Genomic DNA, 15,981 nt, shown 5'->3' on the forward strand with positions numbered 1-15,981 from the left:
TAAATAATCAAAGTTTGAAAATACACATGAGAAGAATACACACCGGTGAAAAGCCGTATTCCTGTTCCAGCTGCCACAAAAGCTTTTGTGACCAGTCAGCGCTCGCAGTGCACATGAGAACACACACCGGAGAGAAAAAATGCATTTGTTCAATCTGTGGTAAAGGTTTAGTAAATAATCAGTGTTTAAAAATACACATGAGAAGAATACACACTGGTGAAAAACCTTATTCCTGTTCGAGCTGCAACAAAAGCTTCTGCGACCGGTCAGCACTCGTCGTCCACATGAGGACGCACACCGGGGGGAAACCATGTGTCTGCTCGGTCTGTGGCAAAAGCCTAGTGGATAGCAAATGTATGAAAGTGCACATGCGAACGCACACTGGCGAGAAACCATATACCTGTTCTGTCTGCAGCAAATGCTTTTCTGACCGATCGACGCTTGCGAGACACGCACGAAGACACACTGGTGAGAAAGTGTTGAGTTGCAGTGTGTGCGGTCAGAGTTTTTCCTATAAGTACCAGTTGGAGAAACACAAATGTGCTGGTGAGAACAGCAGCAGCAAATGAAGCGGCAGGATTTGAAATAATCTGTCAAAAGTTTGTCAGCATTGACCTTCTAACAACATCATTAAAATGTATTAGTTATTCTCCGGTGTAAATGTGTAAATTTCGCTCCCGTCACATTTATAAGTGAAGTGAATTATAATTATATAGCACTTTTCTCTAGTGACTCAAAGCGCTTTACATAGTGAAACCCAATATCTAAGTTACATTTAAACCAGTGTGGGTGGCACTGGGAGCAGGTGGGTAAAGTGTCTTGCCCAAGGACACAACAGCAGTGACTAGGATGGCGGAAGCGGGGATCGAACCTGCAACCCTCAAGTTGCCGGCACGGCCGCTCTACCAACCGAGCTATACCGCCCCATAACCCAGTTTCTGAGCAAAGCTGTTTGTTTGTGAAGGTGTTCCCATATTGCAGGGGTCGGCAACCTTTACCAGTCAAAGAGCCATTTTGACCAGTTTCACAAATTATAGATAACAATGGGAGCCGCAAAAAGTTTTGGAAATTTTAAATGTAATAATACCGTATACAAAGTTTTTTATTTGCTTTGTATAAATCAGGGGTCTCAGACACGCTGCCCACACCTTTATGTGGAATTTGAAAGCTGGTGCGGCACGCGGGTTTTAAATGAATGGCTCAGCGTCATGCGCGCCGTGATGGTACAGCATATAGCACCCACTACAGCCAGCGTGCCTGATCAACCACCCTTTAGATGGGGCTTCCGCTTGCTCACGCAGGTGACAGCAAGGCATACTTGCTCAACAACCACACAGGTCACACTGACGGTGGCGGTATAAAAAAAACTTTAACACTCTTACTAATAATGCGCCACACTGTAAACCCACACCAAACAAGAATGACAAACACATTTCGGGAGAACATCTGCACCGTAACACAACATAAACACAACAGGACAAATACCCAGAATCCCATGCAGCCCTAACTCTTCCGGGATACATTATACACCCCCCGCTACCAAACCCCGCCCACCTCAACCGAGGCACAGAGAGGGGGGGGGGGGGTGTTGATGTGTGTGTGTGTGGGGGGGGGGGGGGGGGGGGGGGTTGATGGTAGCAGGGGTGTATGATGCAGCCCGGAAGAGTCAGGGCTGCATGGGATTCTGGGTGTTTGTTCTGTTGTGTTTATAAATAAATAAATGATAAATGGGTTGTACTTGTATAGCGCTTTTCTACCTTCAAGGTACTCAAAGCGCTTTGACACTACTTCCACATTTACCCACTCACACACACATTCACACACTGATGGAGGGAGCTGCCATGCAAGGCGCTAACCAGCACCCATCAGGAGCAAGGGTGAAGTGTCTTGCTCAGGACACAACGGACATGACGAGGTTGGTACTAGGTGGGGATTGAACCAGGGACCCTCGGGTCGCGCACGGCCATTCTTCCACTGCGTCACGCCGTCCCTGTTGTGTTAAGGTGCAGATGTTCTCCCGAAATGTGTTTGTCATTCTTGTTTGGTTTTGGTTCAAAGTGTGGCGCATTATTAGTAAGAGTGTTAAAGTTGTTTTATATGGTCACCGTCAGTGTAACCTGTGTGGCTGTTGACCAAGTATGCCTTGCTGTCACGTATGTGTGCAAGCAGAAGATGTATATCAGGGGTCCTCAAGTACAAATCTTGAAGGTCCACAAATGTTTTTTTGAAACAGGCTGGGTCCGTTTATTATCGGTCAAGCTTATATAGTAGCAGGAGGTAGGTAGTAGTTTAACATTTTCTTAAAATTAACAAAAATAAAATAAATATCCAATAAAATACATGAAAGATTTTCTTTGAAACAAAAATAAATAAGAACTTAAATAAAACTTTCAGTTTTAACAAAAAATAAATAATTTTAAACACAACCCTCCTATCCCTGGTAAACAAATGACCTCAACAGATCTCATTCATGTGCAAATATAACTATGTTACAGTACATCCCCATTGTGTAAAACACAGCTGCTCAATGGGAGAATTGGGCTCTTGGGGTTGAAACCAAGACTTTGAACTTTGGCACAAAACATTTGATGATCATTGCCACTGAATAAATCCAGGCCAGTGTCATTAAGTACACTTCTCTGAAATCATGAGAAGTGTACTCATGATTTCAGAGTACACTTCTCCAAGACTTGCACAAAGGACAGACTGGTGGATTATGCAGTGATAAGATATCAGGCCAGGGTGGTGGTCTCTCAGATGCGGAACCAGTCCCTTCTCTCTCCCCAACATGGCTGGAGCTCCATCAGTAGCAATGGACACAACTTTCTTCAGATCTATCCCTTTTTCATTCAGCATTTCTGATATTGTTTTATAGATGTCTTCTCCCCTTGTTTGTCCACTGAGGTTTGCCAGGCTCAAAACATCTTCAATAAACTCCCCCTTTTCCTCATCATAATACCTCACAAACACCAGCAACTGAGCATTGTCAGTGGTGTCAGTGGACTCATCCACTGCTAGGGATATGCACTCTGCATTTTTTTATTCCATCACAAAGCAGCTTGGACAAATCACCAGCCAGAATTTCAGTACGTCTGGTAGCTGTGGCATCAGAGAGTGGGATTTGATTTATTTTAGCTGTCATTTCCTCCTTTTCTTTGCCTTCAAACATGGCACTCATCACTTCAGTCAAGCATTCTTTAATTATTTCTGCATCAGAGAATGACTTCTTGTGTTTACCCAAAACCCATGTTGCTATTTGTTGTTGTGTCATAGATTTAACAAAAATCTTGCTTGATGTTTCATATGACTTTTTCAGCCTCGTGATTTCTTTTTTTCTTAGCTCTGAATCATGAGGAAATGTCTCTTCAAATTCGCGGTGCTCTTTCATATAGTGACGTTTCAGATTTTCACTTTTCACCAGAGCAACAGTACTGTTGCATATAAGACACATTGGTCTGCACTGTGCACATGTGTATGACCCAGGTGGTAACAGCCTATCAGCGCGTCGTTGTGATAGAGAGGACAACCCATACCCCGGAATCAGCCAATCAGAGTGGCGTTCTCTCGCTCTCTCTGAGAGAGAGAGAGAGAGGGAGAGAGACTGAGTGAGTGAGACACGGAGAAGTGTAAACGAAACGTGGAGACATTTGACTAAAAACAACAAAGAACGTTGACTTGCGCTAGCGATAACTCAAAGATAAATACAATTATTATATTTTTTTTATAATAATTATAATTATATATATATATATTTTTTTTTTTTACACTATAATTCGTGCTGGGTCCGGACGGACACGTCGCTGGGTCCGGACATGGACCGCGGTCCGCCTGTTGAGGATCACTGATGTATATTGTATTACAAGTGTTGGTCTGGCACGCTGTTAATACAGATTGTAGAGTGCGCCAAATGTTGTACCATCATGGCACGCCCTCATTATACCCGTAAGGGTGAAAATCGGTGAATATTAATCCCGGGAGTTTTCTGCGAGAGGCACTAAAATCCGGAAGTCTCACGGGAAAATTGGAGGGTTCAGCAAGTAAGCTGCTGAGCCGCATCAGAGTGATCAAAGAGCCACATGCGGCTCCGGAGCCGCGGGTTGCCGACCCCTGCTCTAGTGACTCAAAGCGCTTTACATAGTGAAACCCAATATCTAAGTTACATTTAAACCAGTGTGGGTGGCACTGGGAGCAGGTGGGTAAAGTGTCTTGCCCAAGGACACAACGGCAGTAATTAGGATGGCGGAAGCGGGGATCGAACCTGGAACCCCTCAAGTTGCTGGCACGGCCGCTCTACCAATATCTATACCGCCCCATAACCCAGTTTCTGAGCAAAGCTGTTTGTTTGTGAAGGTGTTCCCATATTGCAAATGAAACCACACCGCCACCCTACCCTAAAGTAGCACAATATATATATATTTTTTAAATGTACACTGTTTCAATATATTTAATGAAGACTTTTTTATTTTTTAGACAAAGTTGAACATAAACCGTAAATGTAGAGTTCAGACGCAAAAACAGATGTCTCAATTTTCCTTGTTTTGAGCAAATCTCTGTTTTTTGTGCAGTTTTTCCTGTTGTTGGGTTGCAATTAAATAGTTTCTAACAACCAAAATGATAGTCTCAATTTAAAAAATGCACATTTATGACACAAATTTAATTTCGATGATTTTCTAGCAGAAACAAGACAAGTCCAAACGTTTCTTTGCAAAATCAGGTGCCAGCCTGTACTTAAAAGAATAGTGAAAACAGATATTTTTGCAGAGGAATGCTTATTCTATCACTGTAATGTATTATTTTTATCTAAACAAACAGCATTGTTTGGTGATTCCTGGACAGGGAGTTTTGGGGTTGACATTGACATCTGCATCACAAGCATACTTGCCAACCTTGAGACCTCCGATTTCGGGGGGTGGGGGGGTGGGGGGGGGCGTGGTTAAGAGGGGAGGAGTATATTGACAGCTAGAATTCACCAAGTCAAGTATTTCATACATATATATATATATATCTACATCCTGAAAATATGCAAACAAAACTGTGTTTGGATAATTGATACTTCAAACTTGCATAAATAAATATTAAGGAATATAACATAACTTGGCTTCTGAGAGCTTCAAAATGTAATGAATAAAATGCTAAAGTTGTTGATAAACAAGCAATTATTTTAATAATTAAATATGGTCATTTTAAATGAATTATTATGATAATTTAAAATTAATTATTTCAAATATGTTTATTTTAATGTAAAATTCTATGGCTGGATGTAATAAGGAGTCAGAAAAAATAAAAATAAAAATACAATTAATTTTGATGTTTTTAGCAAAATATAGTAAAAATGAATTTTTTTTTTTTTTTTTTTTTGATTAATAAATATCTATTTATTTTTAGGTAAGATAAACATAATAATACAATGTATCTCTAGTCTGGATGATTTAGTTCTTGTCACCCTGTTGTCCTCCCGTAGTGAAAAAAGGCTGTGGTCACTCAGGTCCGCATGGAGCTGGAGGGGGCGTGGCCTCCAGCTCCGGCTGAAAATCGGGAGATTTTCGGGAGAATATTTGTCCCGGGAGGTTTTCGGGAGAGGCGCTGAATTTCGGGAGTCTCCCGGAAAATTCGGGAGGGTTGGCAAGTATGATCACAAGACAACAACAGCAGAGTAAACACAGCAGTCATTGAAGAGAGTACTACTGGCTACACACGTATCCCGTACATTATGTACACAGGCACTGTGTCCACATTTCTTGCGCTCACGGACAGCTCAGATTCATCAGCGACGCTTTTTGTGCCCACTGGAGATGGTTTTCTGCGGCAGGAACTGGGAAACTAGTCAGGATAGAGGGCAAGATGAACGCAGCAATGTAGAGAGACATCCTGGATGATAACCAACGCTTCCAATCCAACCCGATGGAGCTTGAGAGGTGCTCCAAAGAGGAATGGATGAAACAACCCAAAGATAGATGTGCCAAGCTTGTGGCATCGTATTCAAAAAGACTCGAGGCTGGAATTGCTGCCAAAGGTGCATCAACAAAGTATTGAGCAAAGGCTGTGAATACTTATGTACATGTTCTTTTTTTTTTTTTGTTCTTTTACTTTTAATAAATTTGCAAAAATATTTTTAAAATAACCTTCCACATTGTCATCCTGGGGTATTGTCTGTAGAATTTTGAGGACACAAATAGATTTTTGTCCCATTTTGGAATCCGGCTCTAACATAAAATGTGGAGAAGGTGAAGTGTATTTATAGTATTTCATCTTGTATTGTTAAATTTAGTGATGAATAATAAATCATTTTTAAAAGGGGAACATTATCACAATTTCAGAAGGGTTAAAACCATTAAAAATCAGTTCCCAGTGGCTTATTTTATTTTTCGAAGTTTTTTTCAAAATTTTACCCATCACGCAATATCCCTAAAAAAAGCTTCAAAGTGCCTGATTTTAACCATCGTTATACACACCCGTCCATTTTCCTGTGACGTCACATAGTGATGCCAACACAAACAAACATGGCGGAAAGAACAGCAAGCTATAGCGACATTAGCTCGGATTCAGACTCGGATTTCAGCGGCTTAAGCGATTCAACAGATTACGCATGTATTGAAACGGATGGTTGTAGTGTGGAGGCAGGTAGCGAAAACGAAATTGAAGAAGAAACTGAAGCTATTGAGCCATATCGGTTTGAACCGTATGCAAGCGAAACCGACGAAAACGACACGACAGCCAGCGACACGGGAGAAAGCGAGGACGAATTTGGTGATCGCCTTCTAACCAACGATTGGTATGTGTTTGTTTGGCATTAAAGGAAACTAACAACTATGAACTAGGTTTACAGCATATGAAATACATTTGGCAACAACATGCACTTTGAGAGTGCAGACAGCCCAATTTTCATCAATTAATATATTCTGTAGACATACCCTCATCCGCTCTCTTTTCCTGAAAGCTGATCTGTCCAGTTTTGGAGTTGATGTCAGCAGGCCAGGGAAGCTAGGGTCGATATTCTTCTCTTGATCATCTTCGGTGGCATAAGGGACGGTGTGAGTCAAGACATCCGGGGGGTTTAGCTCGCTCGTCTGCGGGAACCATACTTGCCAACCCTCCCGGATTTTCCGGGAGACTCCCGAAATTCAGCGCCTCTCCCGAAAACCTCCCGGGACAAATTTTCTCCCGAAAATCACCCGAAATTCAGGCGGAGCTGGAGGCCACGCCCCCTCCAGCTCCATGCGGACCTGAGTGACGTGTTTTCCTCTACCGTAAAGCAGTTCGTCTGCCGTAAACAGCAATGTTGTGACACTCTTAAACAGGACAATACTGCCATCTAGTGCATTTGATGAAGGCACTTTTGTGCGTGCCACACAGCAATGCATCATCAGAGAGGGTGTTCAGCATGGTTCGAAAAATTGTGACAGAGAATAGAACAAGAATGGACAATTCAACTCTTAACTCAACAATGAGTAGATGAGTGTTATGTGTGTGTATATGTGTAAATAAATGAACACTGGAATTCAAGTATTTCTCTTATTTATATATATATATATATATATATATACATATAATAAAAGAAATATATATTTATAGCTAGAATTCACTGAAAGTCAAGTATTTCTGATATATATATACATATATATATATATATATATATATATATATATGTATATATATATGTATATATATACATAAAATACTTGACTTGGTGAATTCTAGCTGTAAATATACTCCTCCCCTCTTAACCACGCCCCCAACCACGCCCCCCAGCCCAAAAATATATGGTCTTTTTTCTGCAACATCAAGGTATATATTGACGCTTACATAGGTCTGGTGATAATGTTCCCCTTTAAATGTTGGTTGAATATATAAAAATCTGTGTAATAGTTTGTAAACATGTCTGATTGTGACTAAGAGCGAATCTTTCTTTTTTTTCTTTTTTTTTTTAAGTGTCAGGCGCCTCTTTCTATTTCACGATCCAAGGACAGAATGCCGTCACTTGCAAAACTTGCAGTTAAAGTACACTTTTACCGGAAATTCCTTCATTTCAAAATTGTAATTTGGAGACTTTTGAAAAAGTTTAAAACTGTCCAAAGTTTCTGGTGAAGAGAAAAAAAACTAAGTGCAGTACATTTGAATTTGGACTCGGGTTTGATTCACTGCAACATGCCTTTCTTTTTCTAACGCTGGAATACGTTGGATTTGGTGACACGTTCCAGAAAATATTTGGACTATTTAACGATATGAACAGCTTTATCTTGCCAGCCTCAAGCATTAGCCCAGGTCTCCAAATCAAGGTGGGTATTCCTAAAGGCTGTCCACTATCAGAATCAGAAATATTTTATTAATCCCCGAGAGGAAATTAACATTTTCAGCACAATCCCATTCTAGAGCAGACAAACATTACAGGGAGACAGAACAGTGTTAGGATAGAGTTCAAGGGTGGACCCCGGGATGCAGAGAATGGAGGCAAGGTACACGATAACAAATAAAAATATTTAATAAGTCCAAAAATGGTAACTAAGGGTGATGGGGCAAAAGTGCACACCATGGGAAATATAACTAAAGTAGTCTCTTTCAGAGATTGGCGGAGCAAAGGTCAGGACTAGTGATGGGTCCGGCAACACCGATGCATCGGCGCATGCGTCGAGCTCATAGAGCAAAACCCTGTGTCGGTGCGCGTACCGCTTTTAGAAAGTCACGTGACCGATCATGAGCTGTTTTGGTCACGTGACCGATACGCGAACTGTGTCGCACTGACGCCTCCTCTGTGCCCTGTGAGCGGCTCTTTTCTACAGCTCGAGAAATAATAACTAAGAGAAATCGTCTAAAATGTAATACGTCAGAAAAACTTTTTTTTTTTTTTTTAATAAAAATGTGTAAAAAAATAAAATTAAAAAAATCCCCAGTCTACAATCATCCACAACACGTTCTCTTAGATTTCCATGTTATGATACATGTTCACATTATTTATTGACTGTATCTAAAAAAGATAAAAATATATTTTTATTTAAATGAAGATATGAAATAATCCTAAATGAAATACAATGACTTGGTTTATATTATTGTATATACTAGGGCAGGGGTCACCAACGCCGCGCCCGCGGTCACCAGGTAGCCCGTAAGGACCAGATCAGTCACCCGCTGGCCTGTTCTAAAAATAGCTCAAAGAGCAGCACTTACCAGTGAGCTGCCTCTATTTTTTAAATTGTATTTATTTACTAGCAAGCTGGTCTCGCTTTGCTCGACATTTTTAATTCTAAAAGAGACAAATAGAATTTGAAAATCCAAGAAAATATTTTAAAGACTTGGTCTTCACTTGGAATAAGCGGTACAAAATGGATGGATGGATGGGTCTTCACTTGTTTAAATAAATTCATTTATTTTTTTACTTTGCTTCTTATTACTTTTAGAAATACAATTTTAGAGAAAAAAAATACAACCTTAAATATGATTTTAGGATTTTTAAACAAATACCTTTTTACCTTTTAAATTTCTTCCTCTTCTTTCCTGACAATTTAAGTCAATGTCCAAGTAATTTTTATTTTTTTTATTGTAAAGAATAATAAATATTTTAGCTTCTGGTTTTTCGACGAAGAATATTTGTGAAATATTTCTTCAAACTTACTATGATTAAAATTCAAAAAATATATTCTGGCAAATCTAGAAAATCTGTAGAATCAAATTTAAATCTTATTTCAAAGTATTTTGAATTTCTTTTAAAATTTTTGTTCTGGAAAATCTAGAAGAAATACTGATTTATCTTTGTTTTCTAACAAAGATAAATCAGTATAGCTTGGTCCAATTTGTTAAAAATTCTAACAAAGTGCAGATTGGATTTTAACCAATTTAAAACATGTCATCAAAATTCTAAAATGTATCTTAATCAGGGAAAATTACTAATGATGTTCCATAAATTCTTTTTTTAATTTTTTCAAAAAGATTCAAATTAGCTAGTTTTTCTCTTCTTTTTGTCGGTTGAATTTTGAATTATAAAGAGTCGAAATTGAAGATAAACTATGTTTCAAAATTTTATTTTAAATTTTTTCTTGTTTTCTCCTCTTTTAAACCGTTCAATTACGGTAAGTGTTTTTTTCATCATTTATTCTCTACAAAAAACCTTCCGTAAAAGGAAAAAAAAATGTACAACGGAATGACAGACAGAAATACCCATTTTTTTATATATATACATTTATTTATTTAGCTATTCTTGTTTAAATCACACTTATGTGTAACTTACAAATGACAATATATTTATTTATTTAAGTGTGTATCAAACTGGTAGCCCTTCGCATTAATCAGTACCCAAGAAGTAGTTTTTGGTTTCAAAAAGGTTGGTGACCCCTGTACTAGAGCATAAAATCAGTGTCAGTTGAGTCGGTCCATAGGTTGCCTGTAGGGATTTTTAATGTCCAGCAGATGTCAGTATTTAGTGACAGTATCGACACAGTATCAATACAGTTTTGCAATGTGTCGAAACGCTTCATGACGCCTCATCAACCCATCACTAGTACACGATAACAAATAAAAATATTTAATAAGTCCAAAAATGGTAACTAAGGGTGATGGGGCAAAAGTGCACACCATGGGAAATATAACTAAAGTAGTCTCTTTCAGAGGTTGGCGGAGCAAAGGTCAGGACGCACACAGCGTGGCAAAAACTAGTCCTCTCAAAACAAGGTGGCTAGGAAAACAAAAACACAACGAGGTCAATATACAGAAATATGCGAAGACAACATACCAGGGAAGCAGAATCAAGGTAGCACATGTCAGAGCGGAGTTCAGGAACAATAACCGGCAGGGACCAGCTGGTGGAGACACGCTTAAATGCTACCAGGAAGTGATTAGCAGCAGATGTGCCTCGTTGGGGACAAAAGACTGAGGAAGAAACTGAAAAACCAATAGAGAAGGCAGGGAGAAGACAAGACTCTGCAGCATCGCGTGGACATCGGGGGCGGTACCACTGGATTGGCAGACCAGGGTGGTGGTTCCTCTCTTTAAGAAGGGGGACCGGAGGGTGTGTTCTAACTATCGTGGGATCACACTCCTCAGCCTTCCCGGTAAGGTCTATTCAGGTGTACTGGAGAGGAGGCTACGCTGGATAGTCGAACCTCGGATTCAGGAGGAACAGTGTGGTTTTCGTCCTGGTCGTGGAACTGTGGACCAGCTCTATACTCTCGGCAGGGTCCTTGAGGGTGCATGGGAGTTTGCCCAACCAGTCTACATGTGTTTTGTGGACTTGGAGAAGGCATTCGACCGTGTCCCTCGGGAAGTCCTGTGGGGAGTGCTCAGAGACTACGGGGTATCGGATTGTCTGATTGTGGCAGTCCGCTCCCTGTATGATCAGTGCCAGAGCTTGGTCCGCATTGCCGGTAGTAAGTCGGACACGTTTCCAGTGAGGGTTGGACTCCGCCAAGGCTGCCCTTTGTCACAGATTCTGTTCATAACTTTTATGGACAGAATTTCTAGGCGCAGTCAAGGCGTTGAGGGGATCCAGTTTGGTGGCTGCAGGATTAGGTCTCTGCTTTTTGCAGATGATGTGGTCCTGATGGCTTCATCTGGCCAGGATCTTCAGCTCTCGCTGGATCGGTTCGCAGCTGAGTGTGAAACGACTGGGATGAGAATCAGCACCTCCAAGTCCGAGTCCATGGTTCTCGCCCGGAAAAGGGTGGAGTGCCATCTCCGGGTTGGGGAGGAGATCTTGCCCCAAGTGGAGGAGTTCAAGTACCTCAGAGTCTTGTTCACGAGTGAGGGAAGAGTGGATCGTGAGATCAACAGGCGGATCGGTGCGGCGTCTTCAGTAATGCGGACGCTGTATCGATCCGTTGTGGTGAAGAAGGAGCTGAGCCGGAAGGCAAAGCTCTCAATTTACCGGTCGATCTACGTTCCCATCCTCACCTATGGTCATGAGCTTTGGGTTATGACCGAAAGGACAAGATCACGGGTACAAGCGGCCGAAATGAGTTTCCTCCGCCGGGTGGCGGGGCTCTCCCTTAGAGATAGGGTGAGAAGCTCTGCCATCCGGGGGGAGCTCAAAGTAAAGCCGCTGCTCCTCCACATCGAGAGGAGCCAGATGAGGTGGTTCGGGCATCTGGTCAGGATGCCACCCGAACGCCTCCCTAGGGAGGTGTTTAGGACACGTCCAACCCGTAGGAGGCCACGGGGAAGACCCAGGACACGCTGGGAAGACTATCTCTCCCGGCTGGCCTGGGAACGCCTCGGGGTCCCACAGGAAGAGCTGGACGAAGTGGCTGGGGAGAGGAAAGTCTGGGCTTCCCTGCTTAGGCTGCTGCCCCCGCGACCCGACCTCGGATAAGCGGAAGAAGATGGATGGATGGATGGATGGGAGAAGACAACAAACATAACAGAACAGGATCGCTGACGGGTCTGCCAACTTCCGGCGCCCCCTACAAAGAAGGCGAGAAACAGGTAAACGCTGGGGAGGGGGGCCAAACCAAACAAAAACCAAACAAAAATCTAATTTGAACACCCACACACACTGTGGTGGCCCCTGCGGTGTTCCACGCCATCGTCTGCTGGGGTGGGTGGAGCAGACCCAACAAAGCAACCAAGAGAACTGACTCCACCCTCATCCGCTCACCAACTCTCCGCCACTGTCCAGTCCACATGGATGAGCGAGGATGCGTCCAAGGAGACCGAGGCGTCCGATACCTGCTCATTCCTGTCTCCTCTCTTTCAATCTCTCCAAACGAGACCAAGCATCTGGTGTCCACATTCATTATCGCCATATGTATTCATCTTAGCTGCGGAAATGTCAGCGATCTCTTCAAAAACTACAAACCCTGTTTCCATATGAGTTGAGAAATTGTGTTAGATGTAAATATAAACGGAATACAATGATTTGCAAATCATTATCAACCCATATTCAGTTGAATATGCTACAAAGACAACATATTTGATGTTTAAACTGATAAACTTTTTTTTTTTTTTTTGCAAATAATCATTAACTTTAGAATTTGATGCCAGCAACACGTGACAAAGAAGTTGGGAAAGGTGGCAATAAATACTGATAAAGTTGAGGAATGCTCATCAAACACTTATTTGGAACATCCCACAGGTGAACAGGCTAATTGGGAACAGGTGGATGCCATGATTGGGTATAAAAGTAGATTCCATGAAATGCTCAGTCATTCACAAACAAGGATGGGGCGAGGGTCACCACTTTGTCAACAAATGCGTGAGCAAATTGTTGAACAGTTTAAGAAAAACCTTTCTCAACCAGCTATTGCAAGGAATTTAGGGATTTCACCATCTACGGTTCGTAATATCATCAAAGGGTTCAGAGAATCTGGAGAAATCACTGCACGTAAGCAGCTAAGCCCGTGACCTTCGATCCCTCAGGCTGTACTGCATCAACAAGCGACATCAGTGTATAAAGGATATCACCTCATGGGCTCAGGAACACTTCAGAAAACCACTGTCAGTAACTACAGTTGGTGGCTACATCTGTAAGTGCAAGTTAAAACTCTCCTATGCAAGGCGAAAACCGTTTATCAACAACACCCAGAAACGCCGTCGGCTTCGCTGGGCCTGAGCTCATCTAAGATGGATTGATACAAAGTGGAAAAGTGTTCTGTGGTCTGACGAGTCCACATTTCAAATTGTTTTTGGAAACTGTGGACGTCGTGTCCTCCGTACCAAAGAGGAAAAGAACCACCCGGATTGTTATATGCACAAAGTGGAAAAGCCAGCATCTGTGATGGTATGGGGGTGTATTAGTGCCCAAGACATGGGTAACTTACACATCTGTGAAGGCGCCATTAATGCTGAAAGGTACATACAGGTTTTGGAGCAACATATGTTGCCCTCCAAGCATGGACGCCCCTGCTTATTTCAGCAAGACAATGCCAAGCCACGTGTTACATCAACGTGGCTTCATAGTAAAAGAGTGCGGGTACTAGACTGGCCTGCCTGTAGTCCAGACCTGTCTCCCATTGAAAATGTGTGGCGCATTATGAAGCCTAAAATAGCACAACGGAGACCCCCGGACTGTTGAACAACTTAAGCTGTACATCAAGCAAGAATGGGAAAGAATTCCACCTGAGAAGCTTCAAAAATGTGTCTCCTCAGTTCCCAAACGTTTACTGAGTGTTGTTAAAAGGAAAGGCCATGTAACACAGTGGTGAACATGCCCTTTCCCAACTACTTTGTCACGTGTTGCAGCCATGAAATTCTAAGTTCACTATTATTTGCAAAAAAAAAAAAAAAAAAAAGTTAATGAGTTTGAACATCAAATATGTTGTCTTTGTAGTGCATTCAAGTGAATATGGGTTGCAAATCATTGTATTCCGTTTATATTTACATCCAACACAATTTCCCAACTCATATGGAAACGGGGTTTGTAACTCCAAAAACAAATCCAACATGCTATAGTCACTGAAATTATAGTTTGCCAATTGTTGTACCCTAAAATGTACAACAATTATTCTCAATAAAATATAGCCTAAGAGAAAAATCTAAATTTAAAGCATTTGTATGCATGCACAACACTTAAAACATTTAGTTGAAGTTAAAGTACCAATGATAGTCACACACACACACACTAGGTGTGGTGAAATTACTCTCTGCGTTTGACCCATCCCCTTGTTTCACCCCCTGGGAGGTGAGGGGAGCAGTGAGCAGCAGTGGTGGACACGCTCGGAAATCATTTTGGTGATTTAACCCCCAATTCCAACCCTTGATGCTGAGTGCCAAGCAGGGACGTAATGGCTCCCATTTTGTGGAATTAAATTATGGAATGGATTGAGTAAAGAAGTGAAAGAATGTACCAACGTGATCCACTTTAAGAAACTGTTCAAACTACTAGTGCTTACAAAGTACAAAGGAGATAAATACTGGTAGGAAACAAACGAAATATATATATATTTCTTTCATCAAAAGTGACTTACCTTGTTATGAAAAAAACTGTTGTATTAACACTTCAGATTGTAATGTGTAAAATGTGTACATACAGAGTAGAGGGAGTGGACGTATGTGGAAGTCTTGATATGAAGTGGAAAAGAAGGAGGATTAAATAAGCATTGCTTCTTTCTATTCTTTTTTGGGCATGTTGTGAAGAAAAAAAAAAGTGATACATCATTTTGAAACTGTATATAATATACATACAGTACATGCCAAAAGTTTGGACACATCTTCTCATTTCAATGCGTTTTCTTTATTTTCATGCCATTGTAGATTGTCACTGAAGGCATCAAAACTATGAATGAACACATGTGGAGTTATGTACTTAACAAAAAAAAAAAGTTGAAATAACTGAAAACATGTTTTATATTCTATCCATCCATCCATCTTCTTCCGCTTATCCGAGGTCGGGTCGCGGGAGCAGCAGCCTAAGCAGGGAAGCCCAGACTTTCCTCTCCCCAGCCACTTCGTCCAGCTCCTCCCGGGGGATCCCGAGGCGTTCCCAGGCCAGCCGGGAGACATAGTCTTCCCAACGTGTCCTGGGTCTTCCCCGTGGCCTCCAACCGGTTGGACGTGCCCTAAACACCTCCCGAGGGAGGCGCTCGGGTGGCATCCTGACCAGATGCCCGAACCACCTCATCTGGCTCCTCTCCATGTGGAGGAGCAGTGGCTTTACTTTGAGCTCCTCCCGGATGACAGAGCTTCTCACCCTATCTCTAACTTTATAGTATAATCCCTGGATACATAACAATTTAATTAATTGTTTTTCTTTTTACATTTTTTTTCTTTCCATGGTGGCAGGTGAAGCCCTTTCTCACCTGCCTCCAGTGACTGCACGTCACTGATCATGTCTATTTACATCCAGCCAGACAAAATACACTTTCTATGTTTGACATACACATTTTAACAATCTCTACATTATATTTATCGCTTCCATCACTGAAAGTCACTTTGAGACCACAAACAATATTTATCCATGTACAACACATATTTGAGAAAATTAAATTGTATTTAATGTGCTTCTCCCAAACAAAAAATGAACTTTTGTGTCTTGTAAAAAATGAATGTTCATAAATATAT

The 15,981-nt window shown here is 41.5% G+C and overlaps 1 protein-coding gene across 1 annotated transcript in view; it reads left to right on the forward strand.

Annotated features, from left to right (window-relative positions):
- LOC133624011 (uncharacterized) overlaps positions 1-15,981 on the forward strand; it is a 37,519-nt gene that overhangs the window by 13,265 nt on the left and 8,273 nt on the right. The gene's annotated exons all lie outside the window — the stretch shown is intronic.

This window comes from Nerophis lumbriciformis, linkage group LG26, assembly GCF_033978685.3.
Source record: "Nerophis lumbriciformis linkage group LG26, RoL_Nlum_v2.1, whole genome shotgun sequence".
Classification (NCBI taxonomy): Eukaryota; Metazoa; Chordata; class Actinopteri; order Syngnathiformes; family Syngnathidae; genus Nerophis; species Nerophis lumbriciformis.